General features: G+C 41.9%; 1 long non-coding RNA gene across 1 annotated transcript; it reads right to left on the bottom strand.

The window, feature by feature from the left end:
• Window positions 1-1,201: 1,201 nt before the first annotated feature.
• On the bottom strand, window positions 1,202-8,066 carry LOC133363405 (uncharacterized). The gene is made up of 4 exons (XR_009757669.1): window positions 7,899-8,066; window positions 7,317-7,385; window positions 6,903-7,048; window positions 1,202-1,489 (listed from the first exon to the last, which is right to left on the bottom strand). It is a non-coding gene; the product is annotated as an uncharacterized LOC133363405 (long non-coding RNA).
• Window positions 8,067-8,252: the final 186 nt, after the last annotated feature.

The following is an 8,252-nucleotide window of genomic DNA, read 5'->3' as shown; positions in this document are numbered from 1 at the left end:
AGAGCTACTGCCCTCAGATGCAAAAAAGGAACCCCCTCCTTTTTTGTTATTCATGACACTCCACACTAGCTCCCAGGTGTCTGTCAACCCCCTAAAAGCAGCGCAGCCAATACAGGCTTTGGAAAGAAGCCCAGCTGGAGGAACAGATTGGGAAACACAAGCGGTGTAAATGTCACGTCACTCTTTCCCTTTTCCAAGGCTGAAATGACGCCTGAGTGTCTCCCATTATGTAACTCCCAGTGCACATGGGAACCAGGATGCCACAGGGTGGATTGCAGACAGCAAGTGGCACAGCCGGAGCAATCAGACAGAGCTATTTTTACAGCTCATCTCTCTCCTTTCCTCTTCCCTCCAGCTCTTCACTGTGCTTCCATAATGCTAAGCAGAGAAGCAAGATATTGCAAACTTTTGGTGAAATTAGTGCAATAATCTCTTCACATTATGTCATTACCCTTCACTGAAGGCTATTGGTATCTTAATGGACACTCAGCAACTCAACAAAGCAAAGGCAAACCTGGAGAGTCTGACCTCCCAGGTGGGTCGCTAGAAGCCTAGAGACTTGTACAAGGGGGGCACAAGACATATTGGGAGAAAATGCAGGTGCCTAATCATCCTAGCAGCAAGTATGGTAGCAGAGAGAAAACTTACATCTCTCTGCTAGGAAGCACTTTTACTCAAACATGGAAGGTTGTACACCTTCCCATTTCAACCACTGCCCTTCCCCCTCTCCTGACCCTGCTGTGTTTTCTTAATCTCTGTCCCCTGCAGTACTGCCAGTCCCCTCTCTCTTGCGGTAATATTGGAAAGGTCACTCCCCTGCCATTCCCACCCAGGACCAGAGAAGGAAGGGTTGGTGAGGGGAGGATGGTGGTAGAAACTGCACTATAATAAGGGAACCCAACACCCTGGTATTGCCCCATCAGCTGAACGGAGAGGGAGAGACAGATGATCCATAGCAAGAGAATGCCTGCATAAAGAGGCAGCATGTGACCAGCTGTTTCTTGAGGCCCTGCTCATCTACTCCACTCCCGGGCTGGCCCCTTGTGTTGCTGAATCCACCAGCATCAAGGCAAAGGCCCTGGCCGATGCTTGCAGATCAAGCAGATGTGAAAGAGGACAAGGCTCTCATCTTTTTGTTGTTGTTGAATTGTTGTTATTGAATTTTTACATTTTTAATGTTGTTATTTATCAATCCCTTCCACATGTCCCAAGGCAATATGCAAAATATAATCAATAGTTAGAAAACAGCACCAAAAATCCAGAAAATGAATTAAAAAACAAGATAAAGTGGACCCCATTGCAGAGACCTATTCATCCAGCTAGGAAACCTTGTTGGAACAAAAATGTCTTCAGTTGTTTCCAGAAAGTGCATAATTCTCAATACGTACACTGTTCTGCGGAGCAGGGGCAGTCAGATGAGTTACTGTGGAGTGGGCTTCCGATATCTTTGGAACTTGGAAGAAGCAGGTCTCCAACAGAATGCAGTGACCTATTGGTGTGTAAGGGATAAAACAGTCTCTCAAGTACGCAATGGTTATACACAAACCATTCCTAGTTCTCCATTCCCCACCCACCCCCATATACAGACAGCCCATACATTTTGAAACTTTCCTATGTTGTACAGAAATGCAGTAAAACAGCAACTGCCCTGATGTTCCCCTGTCCACCCTTTCTCCCCATTCCCCCTTCACTTACTCGTCCCCATCTCACTTTGCTCTATACCTTCCATGATATGTATGGAAGCCTCCAGCCAAGATGCTAACCAGGAAACAGCAACAGAGGAAGAGACACATGGAGACAAAGAGAAGGAGGGGAACCATTTCCACCTAATAGATGATTAATGCCCAGCTTCCTGCAGTACCCCTTCATAAACAGTGCCTTCACTTTCATGTCATTCTACCCAGAAATCAAGGACTAATGTGGCTGAGAATTTGTCTGCTGTTTGTAATTTGACATAATTGGTTCTTTTCTGATGTGCTACCAAAAGCCAGCAGGTCCTGAATCCATTCATTGATGGATTGGGTTTGGGTTTCTTTCTAGTTCTGCAATATTTAGCACAGGGGTGGGGAACCTCCAGCCCATGGGCTTAATTAGACCTACCAGGCCTCCCCATTTGGCCCACAAAGGTATTTTGGCCATGCTATGTCCACTTGCCCTACATCTGATGTAATATATGACATCAGGTGTGGGGTAGGTAACAGCCTGGCTCAGCCAAAAGGGGTGTTGCAGGCACCACGTATCAGGTACTGGCAGTGCCTGCCAAGCTGTATGCAAGACCACTTTGAAAGAGGCTTCTGAAGACTACTGTGGCCAAAAAAGTTAATCTGATATCACATCTGCACTGGCTGCCCATCTACTACCGAGACAGGTTGAAGGTCCTTGTATTAATTTACAAAACCCTGAACAACTTAGGTCCAGGGTGCTTTAGGGACCGCCTGAACCCTTATATTCTAGCTCTATCACTAAGATCATCTGCAGAAGCATTGTTGGCCATTCCTGAGTTGGTGAGGGTCATTTGACGGCAAAAGAAATGAAGCCTTTGCTGTGCCAATAGCAATTCAGCAGGCTTCTTCTGTTTTGACTTTTACACACCTGCTGAAAACCTTTCTATGCTGCCAGGCTTATGCTGGCAATTGAGGATATCTTCCTGCAACAGTTAGTCAATGACTTCTGATTTTCAGTATTTTCATGATTTTACTTTATGTACAGTATATGATTGTTGTAAACCTCTGATATTTTAAATGAATAACGGTATATAACTTTTTTTTATAAAGAAGTAAACAAAGTATGTCAGATGACTGGCTGGCATCCATATCATCATGTCCTCTGTGTCAGAAATCTTCCGTTCTGCAGGTTCACTCAGATATTTACTTTCTCTACCCTTACACACAGTTTTCCCATTTCCTGCCCGATTGCATCAACTCCTTACTTTAATGACTCTAGATGCTTCCAGATGGGGCCTTAATGTCACAAACAGATCATTTAGATATTATAAATGGGTCATTGGCAAAAAGGGTTTTTAATTTATTTAATTCCATGGAAAGGGTAAATCCAGATTAAAAGGAGAGAGCAGAAACAGGCTGGCATTTTGCTGCCAATGACATTGCAGGGATGCTGTAAAAAAAAACTTCAGAGAGCAGCATCAATCCCACAATAAACACCCATCTGGATGCACCCTTAGTGTCCCAAGTGACCTCTCTGAAAAGAGCAAACATTAAAAGTTAAGTCCCTCTCCTCTTGCTGCACTTCAAGGAGATTCTGAAGCCCTCACCTTTAATCTCATTTTTACCCCCCAAATGGGCACAGGGATAAAAGCTCCTTAAAGAAGGGAAGCCCCCTCTAGGATGCACACCTTAACGTGGTGAGGGGGTTTGCGAGTGTTGAAGAAGCTGAGAGCAATGCCGTCAGGAGTCTAGACCAAAAACCAAGCTCCTAGCAGGGGCACCCAAGGCGGAATGGTCAAACCTGAGACACCAGACTAAGATGTATCCAAACTCAGAGGAAGGCAATGGTAAACCACCTCTGAATACCTCCTACCATGCAAACCCTATGAACAGAGTATCCAAAATGCAACATGAGATAGTGCTGGAAGATGAGACCCCCAGGTCAGAAGGCACTCAATGAGCTACTGGGGAAGAACAAAGGACAACTACGAGTAGCAGGGTCAAAGCCAAAAGGAAGCTTAGAGGCTGATGTGCACAGATGCGAAAGGAGAGCCTGGTATTGTATAATGTACACAATAGGAACATGGAACATGAGAAGCATGAACCAGGGAAAGTTAAAAATTGTCAAGCAAGAAATGGAACGTATCAACATTACAATACCTGGTGTGAGTGAATTAAAATGGTCAGGAATGGGACATTTTGAATCAGGAAATGACAAAAGATTTTATGCAGGAAAGGAGAAATTAAGAAGAAACGGGATTGCTTTAATAGTGAGAAGTGATGTAGCCAAAGCAATTAGGAGCTACAACGCAAGGTCTGAGCGAGTGATATCAATGAGATTAAACTGGAAACTGATTAACATAACCATCATAAAAGTCTGCGCTCCAAAGGCAAACACAGAAGAAGAGGAATTGGAAAGATTTCACACAGAACTACAGGAAGAAATTGATCACACACCAAAACAAGATCTGCTGATAATCATGGGGGACTGGAATGCAAAAGTAGGGAACAGAGAAGAACTAGGAATTGTGGGGGAATGGGGCTTAGGAGACAGAAATGAAGCAGGAGAAAGACTTATTGAATTCTGTGAAGCCAATCATTTGTTTCTTGCAAACATATTTTTTGAGCAACCAAAAAGACAACTGTACACGTGGACATCACCAAGTGGTCAATATAGGAATCAAATTGATTCTATAATTGGTAGCAGAAGATGGAGAAGTTCCATACTTTCTGCAAAAATAAGACCAGGAGCAGACTGCGGTACAGATCATGAACTGGTCGTATCGAAGATCAGAGTAAAGCTAAAGAAGAACAACAAAGCAATCATAATGCCAAAATACAATTTAAATAACATCCCAGAAGAATATAAAGATCAAATAAGGAACAGATTTGATGCTTTAAACTTAGTTGACAGAGAACCAGAAGAACTATGGAGTGAAGTCAGAGACATTATCAGGGAAGAATGCAAAAAGGCAATAACTCTAGTTAAACAGAGTGAAAGACCTCAATGGATGACTGAAGAAACTCTTAAAATGGTTAAAGAGAGAAGGAAAACAAAAGCAAAACGAGATAGAAACACAGTCAGAACCCTAAATGCAACAATACAGTGACTAGTATGTATGGACAAAGTACTATTACAATAGTTACTGTATAGAAATAGAAGAGGACAACAAAAAGGGTAGAACAAGAGCCCTATTCCAAAAGATTAGAGAAATTAAAGGGAAATTTAAACCAAAAGTAGGGATGTTGAATAATCAACAGGGGAACACACTGACTGACCGAGATAAAATAAAAGGAAGATGGAAGCAATACACTGAAGAACTCTATAAAACAGATGCCAGGATGACAGATTCATTCACGGAGGAACCGTATGATGAAGAACCAGAAATTTTAGAATGCGAGGTGAAAGCTGCTCTTAAAATACTTGGAAGAAACAAATCACCAGGAACAGATGGCATACCAATAGAGTTGGTACTACAGGCTACTGAGACTGAATCTGTCCAAATTTTGACAAAAATCTGTCAAGAAATATGGAAAACTAAACAATGGCCCACAGATTGGAAGCTTTCAATATACATCCCAATTCCAAAGAAAGGAGATCCCAGGGAATGCAGTAATTATCGAACTATTGCCTTAATATCCCATGCAAGTAAAGTAATGCTCAAGATTCTACAACAAAGGCTCTTACCATATATGGAGCGAGAAATGCCAGATGTCCAAGCTGGATTTAGAAAGGAAGAGGCACCAGAGATCATATCACAAACATACGTTAGATAATGGAACGGACCAAGGAATTTCAGAAGAAAATCACCCTGTGCTTTATAGATTACGGCAAAGCCTTTGACTGCGTAGATCATGAAAAACTATGGAATGCTTTAAAAGCAATGGGGGTGCCATAGCATCTGATTGACCTGATGCGCAACCTATACTATGGATAAGAGGCTACTGTAAGGACAGAATATGGAGAAATCAATTGGTTCCCCATCGGAAAGGGTGTGAGACAGGGGTGTATTTTATCACCCTATTTGTTTAATCTATATGCAGAACATATCATACGGAAAGTGGGATTGGACCAAGATGAAGGAGGTGTGACAATTGGAGGGAGAAATATCAATAATCTAAGATATTCAGACGATACCATACTCTTAGCAGAAACCAGTAATGATTTGAAACGAATGCTGATGGAAGTTGAAGAGCAAAGTACAAATGCAGGACTACAGCTGAAAGTCAAAAAACTAAAGTAATGACAACAGATTTATGTAGCTTTAAAGTTGACAATGAGGACATTGAACTTGTCAAGGATTATCAATACCTCGGCACAGTCATTAACCAAAATGAATAGTCAAGAAATCAGAAGAAGGCTAGGACTGGGGAGGGCACCTATGAGAGAACTAGAAAAGGTCCTCAAATGCAAAGATGTATCACTGAACACTAAAGTCAGGATCATTCAGAACATGGTATTCCCTATCTCTGTGTATGGATGTGAAAGTTGGATAGTGAAAGTGGATAAGAGAAAAATCCACTGATTTGAAATGTGGTGTTGGAGGAGAGCTTTGTGGATACCATGGACCACAAAAAAGACAAATCATTGGGTGTTAGAACAAATTAAACCAGAACTATCACTAGAAGCTAAAATGATGAAACCGAGGTTATTATACTTTGGACACATAATGAGAAGACATGATTCACTAGAAAAGACAATAATGCTGGGGAAAACAGAAGGGAGTAGAAAAAGAGGAAGGCCAAACAAGAGATGGATTGATTCCATAAAGGAAGCCACAGACCTGAACTTACAAGATCTGAACAGGGTGGTTCATGACAGATGCTACTGGAGGTCACTGATTCATATCGTCGCCATAAGTCGTAATCGACTTGAAGGCACATAACAACAACAACAAAGAAGGGAAGAGGGTTTTGCTTGCCTCTCTGCACGGTTCCCGCAGCCTAGATGCCTCAGGATTACGCTGGGCTGATAACTTGTTTATGGAGGGTTCATCTTTATTTGTTTTCACAAAGTTTGTACAGAGCTTATACAATGTCCCCTGTTAATTGAGCATTTCATCCAAAGTGATTTGCATTGAGGTTATATGACATCAAGCAATTACTATCTCACACATTCCAGCGTCTTTTTCCTTGCCACAAAATGTCTTGTTTTTAAGAAGTTTGTATGTTGCACATGATTGTCAAATCCACTTTAGTTGCACAACCAACATTTGCCAGAATATGACTGAATCCTACCTTCAAAACAGCCTGGAAGAGGGCTCCAAAGGGGTGCAGGTGCTGCTCAGATTGTCTTCATCATGCCTGGAAGTCCTGCAGGAAGTCTGGCTCTTGTCCTTTCTAACAGGGGAATTGTAGCAGGTGTCCTTTATCATTGTTCAACACTGTAGGAGTGAGGAAAGTTGCACATAATACAATTTCTGTTTCTACAAACGTTAGAAGTACTGGAGTAAGTAGCTTACTCAAGGGAAAGGGTTACAACAATCCACACTCTGCTGCTGCATACCAGCTATTATAGACCGTAGCCAAAAGCCCAAGACACTGGAAACACAGTTTTGTTCTGGAGCCAATAAAGTCAATTTAGAGCCAGGAAGCCATAGACACATAGAGAAGGCACTGAAGTTGGTCTGAGACCACATCCCAGTCTCTCACCTGAGCTAATTGTTAAAAGCAGCAATATGGAGAAGCATGGAACAGTTGAAGCAAATGTTCCAGTTCTGTCTGAAACGAAAATAAATGAAATATGCCAGGTGACTTCAGGGCTAATCTGTCATCTTATACGGCTTCATGTTTCATTGCAACTAAGAAATGTCCTCAGAAGCTAAAACTAGACCAATCAATGGGGTGCCAGTGCTAGAACTGGTCCTAGGTCCTAACCCAACTTCATTCAGATGCATGTGGATGTGCATTGTTAGTAGTTTCCATTTCCCAGGATTAAAACAGAAAGCTAACAAAGGCTGTAAAGCACTTATCACAGTTGAAAGTACTGTACAAGTAATTCAATTCTGCTCATTAGCTATCTAACCTGCAGCTTCCTCAAATACAGCATGCAAACAAAAAACAATGTTAAAATCACACATTGGAACCACAACCCCAGAATGCAAAGCAACTTAAATCTAAGAGAATAATTGATGTATGAACATTTTACATAAACCAAGATATAAAAATAATTTAAAAATTGGATTCACATATAGACTCACACACATCTACACCATACATTTAAAGCACTCTTACATCACTTTAACAATAAAGAATGGCACCAAGCACTGAGAAAGGAGAGGGTGACCTAAGGGAAGCCCCTTATGGAAGGCAATTACAAAGGGAATTTCCTGGTAGTTAACAGGGAGAGTGGCCAGGGAGAAAAGCTGTTGAAATAACAGGGCATTGCTGTACAGCAGGGGTGGAAAAACTGTGGTCCTCCAGATGTTGCTGAACTACATCTCTCATCATCCCTGATAATTGGCCATGCTGAATGGGGCTGATGGGAGTTGAGAGTTCAACAGCATTCTTTTTAAAGTGCTACAAGAGCACTCGTACAGTAAATTGGCCAAATGTTCCTTTCAATGCACTTCAGATAAGCACACAGTA

Source organism: Rhineura floridana, chromosome 8, assembly GCF_030035675.1.
Source record: "Rhineura floridana isolate rRhiFlo1 chromosome 8, rRhiFlo1.hap2, whole genome shotgun sequence".
NCBI classification, from domain to species: domain Eukaryota; kingdom Metazoa; phylum Chordata; class Lepidosauria; order Squamata; family Rhineuridae; genus Rhineura; species Rhineura floridana.
This window is presented reverse-complemented; position numbering and strand designations above follow the sequence as displayed.